This window comes from Medicago sativa, chromosome 3, assembly GCF_051527215.1.
Source record: "Medicago sativa cultivar Bolivia chromosome 3, Bolivia_mono, whole genome shotgun sequence".
NCBI lineage: Eukaryota > Viridiplantae > Streptophyta > Magnoliopsida > Fabales > Fabaceae > Medicago > Medicago sativa.
Window position 1 is genome coordinate 55722688 of NC_140751.1, and position 11163 is coordinate 55733850.

Here is an 11163-nt window from a genome sequence, read left to right on the forward strand (position 1 = left end):
TGCCGGTAAGATCAAACAACAATTCTCTTCAGGAAAACTTCGGGAAATCCTCACACAATTTGCAACTTATCACTCACTGTTTGGTTCTCAATAGACAGTGACGCCATCAACGAAAACATCAAATTCCATCTCGTGCTAACTGCTTCAGCTGCTTAGTAGACAAAAACCCTGCTCCACTTTCTTCTTCGGCGGAAGAAAAGTACATCGATACTAAAACAATTAATACGAACATGGTTGTACTCCAACTAGTTCATACCAGGTATTGGTTCTCTACATAACAATCAACAATAAGCACAACTTAAATACAGCACAAAACTGTAAAACGACACAACTCGACTCACTACTTGGCCGGATGGACCGACCTGCTCTGATACCAATTGTAACACCCCGTTTTCCCAACTTATAAAATTTCATTTAAAATCAGAGTATTTTGATCACAAACGGAATGTCACATACTTCATTTAAATCATAAAATGGATAATAATAATTATCCTTCAAATTCAACATCATGAAAATCTTAAAACTGTTGCAGCGGAAAATAGTTCAACATTTAAAAGTCTTGGCACGCAGGCCTTATTGGAAAATCTCATAAATTAGTTCATAAAAGAGACACGTAAGGAATAGAAGTAAAAGCAAGCCCCCATCCCGTTACGTATCAGAGCACCTAGACACCAAGTGAGGAGTCCACTCACGAACGCCTCTAATCTTTATTACCTGCACATTACCCACGGTCGAGGCAACATATACGCAGAAGGGGTGAGATTTCATAATCAATACATTAAGCATATAATCCAATAAAATGCATTTAACAAGTTAAACATTAATAACATCTCAACAATTAACACTTAGCATATTTTTCATTTCATAACAAATACAATCATCAAATACTATTATTAATTTTCATCTCAAATCATAATCAACTTAACACTCAACTTGACGACACAACTCATTTTTGACTATGCAGCTCTATCAACTCAACAACAACTTGACAACACAACTCATCTTTAACCATGCAACTCTATCAACTCAACAACAACTTGACAACTTAAACATCATGAAACTTCTTGATATGCAAGTGCATGTGGCACCAATCAACAACAAAATGAGCATAATAGGCTCTTCAACGTGTGAGCACAAAGGCTGCCGGGCCTAAAGCCCCCAACTTTAATGAGCACAAAGGCTGCCGGGCCTAAAGCCCCCAACTTTAATGAGCACAAAGGCTGCCGGGCCTAAAGCCCCCAACTTTAATGAGTATGCAATGAACTCAAACTTCCAACAACTTAGACATCTTGAACTTCTTAAACAACTTATATGATTCCAATAATTTGGACAACTTCTTACGACTTCACAACTTAGACCGACACTTACAACTTTATGACATTAATGGTCAACAGCATCAAACGATCGACATCAACATCTTAAACATCGCATCAACATAAGCATCATAAATAACACACGTTTAAATCACACATCTTCCAAATAGCATCATTATCAATTACACATCTTAAAATCATGCATCTTCAAATAACACATTAATTAACATGACAAGGATAAAATGCTAATTTGTATCCTATTCATATATGCTCTAGCATGGCTGCATCACGTTTTCCTTAAAATAATAATATACCTTTGTACCTTTAATAAAAGAATAGCTACAGGTCACAAATAATTGTCAATATAATGAACTAGTTGCAAATAAATTTAAAGAAGTGCAGCAAGGTCAAAATTTGAATCTCCATTATAAGGCGACATCTTTCATAAGGCATTTATGCTACATATAAGTTAATAAATCGAATAACATACATATAAATTACTTCCGACTAATAGAGCTAGTAATTCAAAGAAACAAAAGTTCAACATTATAAGTACTTGGATCCAGATTGTCACGGCTAGAAAAGTATCTACTCCAATTCATATGTTTTCTTTTGAAGGGATATGAGACCATATACATGTATATATCAGCATCTATCAATTTATTAATAATATAATTTTCCTATAAAGACAATATTAATACCATTCAAGTTTTGGTATAGCTTCATGCGTGTAATTGATGCATGCGACATATGTATCAATAGCAAAACAAATTGGTTGGAAGAGAACATATATGGCATAAAGCAAATAATTCCCTTAATTTGGATTTAACCAGAATAAAAAGAAAACACAAGGTACAACTATTATAAAAGTCAAGGTATGCAAACACAATTTTCAGATAGGAAGGACATCGACAACTGAAATTAAATACACAAATATTTTTAACTACAGGATCCATGAATACAAAAGCATCGATCAATTAAAGAAACAAATAGGCATCGATAGAACAAATAATCATGGATGAAAAATAATCGCAGTTACATATGTGTATATGTATACATCAAGCCACAACAAAGAACACGAATTTAACATGAAGTTCAACATATAATCACGGCAATAATTAGAGCAAGAAAAATTTATGAAAAACAATGGAAAACAAAAGCCCTTTCTTCACCTAATCATCAATTCTCACTCAAACCCTAATTCTCATAATCTCACAAAACCTCAACCTAATTATGCTAAATTTATTCTACAGAATTATATCCTTAATAGTATTGAAAATTAGTCTCACCCTTACCTTGGTATGAAGCTTTCGCACAACATAATGAACTTTAAAGCAATAGCGCATCCAAGCAACTTAAAAGGTCGTGTTTTTTTTTCTTCATAGAAACTCATGAAAGAGTGCATCGGTTCCCCTTATTGATCCTTCTTTCACTCTTGATTTCCGTAACTGTGCTGCTCCTTAAACTTGTTATTCTATCATCTCTTTTATTTCTCTAATTGTGCTGCCGCCGCTAGTGTTTGCTTCTATATGATTTAGGGATTTGTTTTGCGGCTATTTTTTTTTTTTTGGGAGCGAGAAGAAGCACGGGTAAGATACATACATATATATACCATGGGAAATCAATTGGTGTGGAGAGTGGGCATCAAGTCACACAAAAATTGACTTCCGTCTTTATTCCTTTCTTCTCAATATATATATATATATATATATATATATATATATATATATATATAATATAATATAATATAATATAATTCCTCTAAAAAAAGTATATTAGTATAATTGCCTACTTTGAGCTATTTTATTAACACTTCTTCCACTCTTTCTATTTTTCCTCTTAACCACTAAACTCTCTAAATTTATAAAACAGCCCCACAACTTTAATATTTATTTTATTTTCAAATCTTATTTTATTAAATAATAAAATAAGTCACCCAACGTAACAACTTCACAAAATCATATACTCCTCATAATTCATTTATTAAATCATATAATTCACACATATCAATCATGTAAATCACTTAAATCATAAATCATATAAGCATATATTTATAAATATATTCCAAACTTCATCGAATTAATTAAATAATTAAGACGGGCGTTACAATTAGATATAGTGCCCCCAATAGTTCTTAATTTTTAGAAGGGAATTTATTTTGCCCCCACTAATGCCGTGCTCCCATTAGAGCCCCCACTAGTGCCCCCACTATTCTTTAGTTAAAGGGGTAAACATTTACATAGAAATCGACATCTTTTAAATTCTATGATCACTTTAACATTTAGGTTATAAAACCTATATTTTTGTTATTTATCGCATACCCGATGAATACACATTCATAGGCTCTACTAGTGAGTTTATCTCTCTTGGAGTCCAGAATCCAAATACAGACCAGACAATCCCAAGTTCAAAAATAAGACAAGTTGGATTGTCTTTTCTTCAAAAATTTCTTAATTAGAATTTTTGTTCTTAGACTTTGGTACTCTAGCCAACATAAATTTCAATTTTCGTTATAAAAATTGAACATTCAAGCATATCAATTGAACTCTGCTATTCCTCCTTCCAAATCCATTATGATCTGGAGAACATTACACGGCAAGTTACCAACAGATGAGAATCTTACATTGAGAGGTTGCCAACTTCCTTCTATGTGCAGCCTGTGTAGCAAGAACCAAGAGACAACTTTTCATATTTTTATAGATTGCACATATGCCGTAGCTTTATGGAATTGGCTGGAATCTATTATCAAAGTTAATTGCAAGTTTTCTTCAATTCACGAGGCGATTCTAACCTGCCAGAGAAACTGGTCCCCTCTTTGCAAGATTGTGGTTCTGGCAGCTGTGATCAATGTTATAAATATTATTTGGTTTTGTAGGAATCAACACAGATTCAACAACAAGAAGATTAATGTGAGAGCAGCTATCAACCTCATTATCTCAGCTACAACTTTAACAGGAAACAACTCAAATTGTGTAGCTAACTCATCCATATCTGATTTTGTTCTTCTAAATGCATTTTCTGTCAAAATCAACTATGGAAATGCACCTAGAATCATAGAAATCATATGGCAGCCGCCGGTTTTTGACTGGATCAAATGCAACATTGATGGAGCAGCTGTTGGAAATCCAGGTACTGCTTCTTGTGGAGGTATATATAGAGACAACAATGGTGAATTTTTGGGTGCTTTTGCTTATAATTTGGGTGTCACAAACTCTCTTATTGCTGAGCTAAATGGTGCAATGTACGATATTGAATTAGCAGCTCAAAAAGGTTGGGACAAGCTTTGGCTTGAAACTGATTCTACTCTGGTTACTTTAGCTTTCAAGAACAAAAACATTGTGCCTTGCCATCTCAGAAACCGATGGGGGAATTGCATTCATATGATATCCTCTATGTCTTTTTTTGTTACGCATGTTTATAGGGAAGGGAACCATTGCGCGGACTTGCTTGCTAACATAGGGCTCGCATTGAATACTTCTTTTTGGTGGGACAATTTGCCTCCTCAAATTAGGGAAGCTTTTACTAGAAATAGATTAGGCTTACCTTATTTTAGGTTTCGCTAATTTTGGTGTATTTTGTTGGAGGGTTTTGGTTGTTTTGTCCCCCCTCTTTATTTTGTATATTTCTTTCTTTTTTTAATATATTTTAGGGTCTTGCTGTCTTGGCAAGGCTCCTTTGTTTAAAAAAAAAAAATTTATTTTCCAAAATTCACAGTCATCAATAAATATGATAAAAACATCATTTTATCATTTCTAATTTATGTGTCATCAAATTCACACATATCATAATTTATTATGTTTAGAGATTCATATTCTCTAAATTCTGATTTATATGAACTTTTGATTCATATATCTTGACTGCAAAAAATAAAATTGTCTAATCATATAACGTTGGAATTAAGTCCAAGTTACTCAAATTTAAAATTAAAAGCTTGTTCGTGATCAATTTTGATATGTCAAATATTAAAATCACAAAACTTATAAAATAGAAGGAGAATTTAATTTCGAACATGTCATCAAAGGCGCAGTCTTTTTTCCACAAGAATGCATGGTACACAAATCTCTTTTTAAGTCTGAATGAACTCAGTCTTATTCCATAGAAATCTGAAATTCAGATTTCTTATTTTTATATGAAATATTTGAAACAAATTTCTCATATAAATTCTTGTTGTTTTAATATGCTGACCAGCGACTATGTATACCCAATTTGCCAATGGTGTAATTTGATGCATAAGCTTATGGAACTTCACGTAATTTGTTTGAAAAATGCATCACGTAAGAGTATTAAGTTTTATAAAAAAAACTTATCATTGTAATTCTTGTTACTGTTTAGTAACAAATGAAACAAATTATTTTTCTTGTTAGTAACAAGAGTACGTGATGAAGCCAAATTAGTAACAAATTATTTTCTTGTTAGTAACAAGAGCTCACATTCCAAATTTCAAACGGATTCAAGGTATTTAAATTTTTAGTGTTGTTGTTTGAAACAACATTCACTTCATTGTTTCAGTCGAAGGATGCATTTTTATAGCTTGATTTATCCTTAATGTATTTAGGGACAACTTAACCTCAATATGTAACTTCTTCGGTAGACATAGCAAATCGAAACGTCTTAAAATTGTTGTTTTTGGTATTTCCAAACTGTTGTATTTGGATTTCCAAATTCTTTTATCTACCGAAGTTGTTACTAGGTTGAGTCACGACCAGGTCGCTCTCTTTAAGAAGTTTCGTGGCACTGCCCAAAATTGTGCAAGGCAGACTATCAACCACGCCGCCTCCAGGATAAAACAAGCCCAGCTACAACTGTGCGGTTAACTACTGCACTGTAGAAAATCGTTCGAGATTTACACCTTCAAATATGGTACTAAGACCACTCTTTAATACAGAAACCACTTTAATATGGTATTATTACCATTCTATTATGGTGCTAAGACCACTCAAATATGGTGTTACCACCATTCTAACTTTAATTTCTCCAACTATGATACTATGATCACTCAAATATGGTTTTACACCACTCTAACGTTTAACTTCTTCAAGAATCGAAGAAGAATATATTTAAGATCATTCATAATTTTGAAGGGACATTATACCGAAAAGGGACTATGATCTTAAATTATTATTTATTCCGAAGGACATAAAAATATGGAAGGGACTATGAACTTAAGACCATTATTAATTCCGAAGGGACATTAAACCGAAAAGGGACTATGGTCTTAAGAACACTCTTAATTCCGAAGGGACAGAAAGGAGTAGAAAAAGGAGAAGGACTTGTTAACACAAGTCGAAGGAGGGAGAAGAGAGGAAAGACACAGGAAGCATCAACTGTGAATTTCGGTGTGTTTTTTGAACTAGGTGAACTCTCCTTTTATAGGGAGAGTGTGTAACTAATTTGGAGAAACTTAATAATTAAGTAAACTTAAAAATTAAGCAACTCACAGATTAGCTCAAGTAACAAACTAATCGGATAAGTTAAAAAAGAAACAAATCCACTAACGAAGGAAAGATAAGAAATTCAGTTGGATTCTCAATCTTGTCACAACCAACATAAGCTAAAATTATGGGAAGTGATATCCATGAATAAAAATAATAATAATTATTTTCATTCTTATCAGGTATTTAAAATTAAATACCACTATTTAAACACTACTAATGTGTGTGTTCTATTTTATGTGGGACCCCCACATTCTATTTTTTTTAATTCACACAACGCTAGATCAAAGTTTAATAACTTGGTGTTTAATCTTCCAACCTTCCAATTTCTTTCCATATTCACACCAATGTTCCAACAGAGTTAAACAAAACTTCAATCAAAGCGAAATGGCATGATCCTTTTGAGATGTTAAAGATGCAATCCTTCACTCTATTTGCTTTATGGATATCTTTATAAGAAAAATGATGTTTGGTATGATGGAACACAAAACAAATAAATAAAAAAATGAAGGTTAGATGAATAATAAATTTTCACCATAATCCCATGATTTTCTTAAAAACAGATTTGGACTTTTGGACCAACCAGTAGTATAACAAGAAAAATCGACATTCTTGCATTTCATTAAAGTGTAATTCGTGGCATTAAACATCACTACTCTGATTACAATACTAAAAAACTCAATTAGCAATTGGTGGTGTTAGACTAGAAATATTATTGGGGACAGTTGAATGTATAGAACAAACGCAATGTGTGTAATTACGGCATACAGGAACGCCATAAAGAGGAGGTACCAAACCATCACAACATTTTGAACATTTCTTATCTGTTTTGCATTTGGGACAATTTCGAGTTGGTTTGAATTCCAGTTTCTGGTATAAAATCTCAGCATTGATTCTTCCTGCAACGAATTCTATGCATATATCTGCATACACAAACAAACAATACATGTACTTTAGAACAAATGTGAGAAAATTTGCTGTATAAAAAATTTGCTTAAATTGTTCAATTGTTTTTAACCTGATACAAGGATGGAAGAAACGACCAACAGTGCAAGTTGGAGATGCATAAGTCTTGTTGTGTCCATCTTGATCATAGTACATACATTACTATGTTCTACGAGGAAATATTTATAAGGCCAAAAGTTGACCATATCAACTAATTAATTTTTAATTGATTGCTGCATAATATAAAAAAAAAGACGTTTAGAAAAACAACAACAACAACAATAAAAATAATAATGAAAATTAAGAAAGAAAACTGAATAACTAAAATTAATGAAAATTACCATGTCCGATGTTATGAAACATGTCAAATAATGGTGGCTAAAAACAAGTAAAAAGAATTTATTATTGTTATTAAATATTCTAACTCACTTAGGTTGACATGATGACATTGGCTTGCAACTTTGGAGTGTTCTTCTCTCAAGATCTTAGGTTTGATATTTCTCGATGTTAATTTTGGTGAGTTAGTTTGACATTTTAAAAGAAAATTAAAATCCGTAAAATATACAATATACTACTCTATCAATACTTTACTTTATTATAACTCGTTTTGATATTTTCACATATATTAAGAAAAGAAATTTTCCACAAGTCATAACTCAACTTACAAAATGGCAAAATTGTTAGCACGGACGTCATGGTTGGGGTTCGAACCTTGACCCTCCACTTGTGTGTGAATTTCAATGACTCTTTTCATTTCGTATTATCTACAAAAAAAAAATGAAGTTAATTTTGTGTTAGAAAGATAAATTATCAGTGATATTACAAAATTATCTCTTATTAATAATATGAAACAATAGATAAACAAATAGATATAAAAGAGTAATAAATGGTAAAATTTATGCTAGGAAAAGAATTGTTAATAATGCATTAATATTGTAAAGTGATATGATAAAATATAATTTTTTAATGTGACATATATATAATAAAATACGAAGGGAGCCTCTCAAAATAAAAATACGGAGGTAGTAATAAATAAATCATTCATTACCTATATTACTTGTGAATTGTATTTTTAGTGTGAATCGAATATCTTATACGAATAACTGCAAAGATTAATTGTTCGAGTTGAGTAGAATCATAATTGATGATGAATCTCTTCCTCAAAAAATAATGTTTATACTCATGTCAAATCTCAAAACATGTTTTTCATCACATAATCTAGATCAACTTCTTAATTGCTTGGTTGATCATCTCGAGGTATGCTCATTTTCACAATTTACTTTTTAAAAAGCAATAATCACATGTTCTTTTCATCCTTGGAAGACTACACCACAATCACATGTTAGTGCTTTACCTACTGATGTTCATCACTAAATCTACATAAACTTCTTTAACTCCTCTATTGATGATCCCGAGGTTCTCTATAATATCCCGCCTGTTAGTATCGGAATATTACCAGTTGATCGTTTGAGGGAATGAATATTTCGAAAGAAGGTTTGAGGGAAATATTTTTCAAGTGATGTCTGCTAATTACGGATTAAGTGTCAGAATCGGATTTAACACGTTAGAGGCAAGGGCAATTTGGTAATTGCACGGAAAAGGATATTTATTTGAAGATTGGCCCCAAAATATCTCATTTTCATTATCCATTCTCTCTCTTGTCTTTGGCCAAGACTTTCTCTCTTCCTTCTCTCCTCAACCACGCCCCTCTCTCTTCTTCTCCACCAAACCTTCCTAAATCTTCATCTTTCCTTGGTTAGCTTTTAAACTATGTTCCCTTTTGATCTTTTGAACTTAAAGAAGTTTGGATTTTGTTTGACTTCTCTACTTCTCCTCTCAAGGAAAGATTCAAAATTTAGGGTTTGGTTTTAAGCAAGAAGTTAGGGCTTTAGATTGTTGTTTTGGAGCTTATGTTGAGCATGTTCATGGAATTGGTGAACCAAGCAAGAAACAACAACGGATATGAATGGAAGCTTGGGTTTATTTTGGAGTCAAGAGCTATGGTTTGGACTTGTTTAAGCTTGGACTTGGTGCTGCCCTAAGAATCTTGTATTGGTGAGTTCCTTAGATAGTTTCCCACCCTTTGGGATTATGTGTTTTTCTTGTAAGGATAATATGTATCTTAGGGTTTATAAGTATAAGATTAGTTGCCCTTTTCTTGCAATGCTTTCTATACTTGTGAATACTTGTCTTGAGGCTGTTTTACAGGTTTTCTATGACCACTAGAGTCACTATAAGCTTTGGGATGCTTGGATTTGAGATTTTTGAGTGAAAAATACCATTTTTGAAGGTGTTGGACTGTCTTAACTCGCCACAGTGAGTAACTTCTCGCCACAGCGAGCTAGACCTCCAGAACTGGAGGTTTACTCACCTCCAACTCGCAGTTGCGAGCTACTGCTCGCCTCCCCAGTGAATCTAATCGCCATGGCGAGTAAGGCAGTGAGAAATCTCATTGTTTTGCTTGCTTTTGGCAGGCATGGCGATTCGCGAGGCGGCTTTCTCCGTAGTGTCTTTTTACAAAAGTGAACCCCTCAAACCAAGATCCTAGATGTTAATCTTTGGAAGACATCTTTCTTAAAAAATAAAGCAAGTACTTGGGAAGTATATTCAAGCATGGTAAGCGAGAGAATAATATGATATGAATCGGGTAGAAAGTAAATCTTTTAGGGAAAGGGAAGGAACTAGAGCCTCGGTATAGTTATCGAGAACTAGATAGTCAAGCATAGGTTCATTATTGTTAAGTTGTGGATGGTTAGATTAACTATTCGCAAAGTAAGATAAGCAAGCATTAAGTTACCTTAAGTGGGATCGTTTAAAGATCCGAGGTAAAAGAGATAGTATGAATAGGTTTAACCTTCATACATTCATAAGACTAAGACTTTATAAGATAAGAGTGTCATGTCTCTTATTATCCAAAGTGAATTCAAGGGGTTCCCCAAGGGGAATGGTTAAGCCGCAAGGGAGCCGCATTTCACTAAGTTAAGGTGCCGTGTCTTTTATATTCCTTCCAAGGTTGGATATAAAAGGTTCTCCAAGGGGAACGGGGTAAGCCGTAAGGGACCCACACGTCACTAAGGGAGTTCGGTGCGCTCTTGCTAAGCACTTCACTGGTAGTAAGAGATTAACTTCCAGGGTTACTCCACTCGGGACTAATCCATAAAATGAACTCAGATAATGTTGTTTGTTACACGCTAACATAATCAATGAAGCTGACTATGCATATTGTTCATACATTTATAGGCTATGTCATAGAGCCTTGACGTAGATCGTCAAGAACAAGTAGAGACTTGGCGTAGTTCGTCAAGAAGTAGTAAGATAGCAAGAATCACTTTGTGATAAGAGATGATATGTTGTAGTTACAACATATTAAGCAAGTAGAAGCAAGTATAGAAAGATATGCCGATGACGATCGTAGGTTTCCCCTAATCGTCCGGTTTAGAATCGTGTCATGATAGAGGTATATGAGAGCCTTG

At 33.4% G+C, this 11163-nt stretch overlaps 1 long non-coding RNA gene across 1 annotated transcript; it reads right to left on the bottom strand.

Annotated features, from left to right (window-relative positions):
- Positions 1–7334: 7334 nt before the first annotated feature.
- On the bottom strand, positions 7335–7854 carry LOC146938499 (uncharacterized). The gene is made up of 2 exons (XR_015033385.1): positions 7764–7854; positions 7335–7668 (listed from the first exon to the last, which is right to left on the bottom strand). It is a non-coding gene; the product is annotated as an uncharacterized LOC146938499 (long non-coding RNA).
- Positions 7855–11163: the final 3309 nt, after the last annotated feature.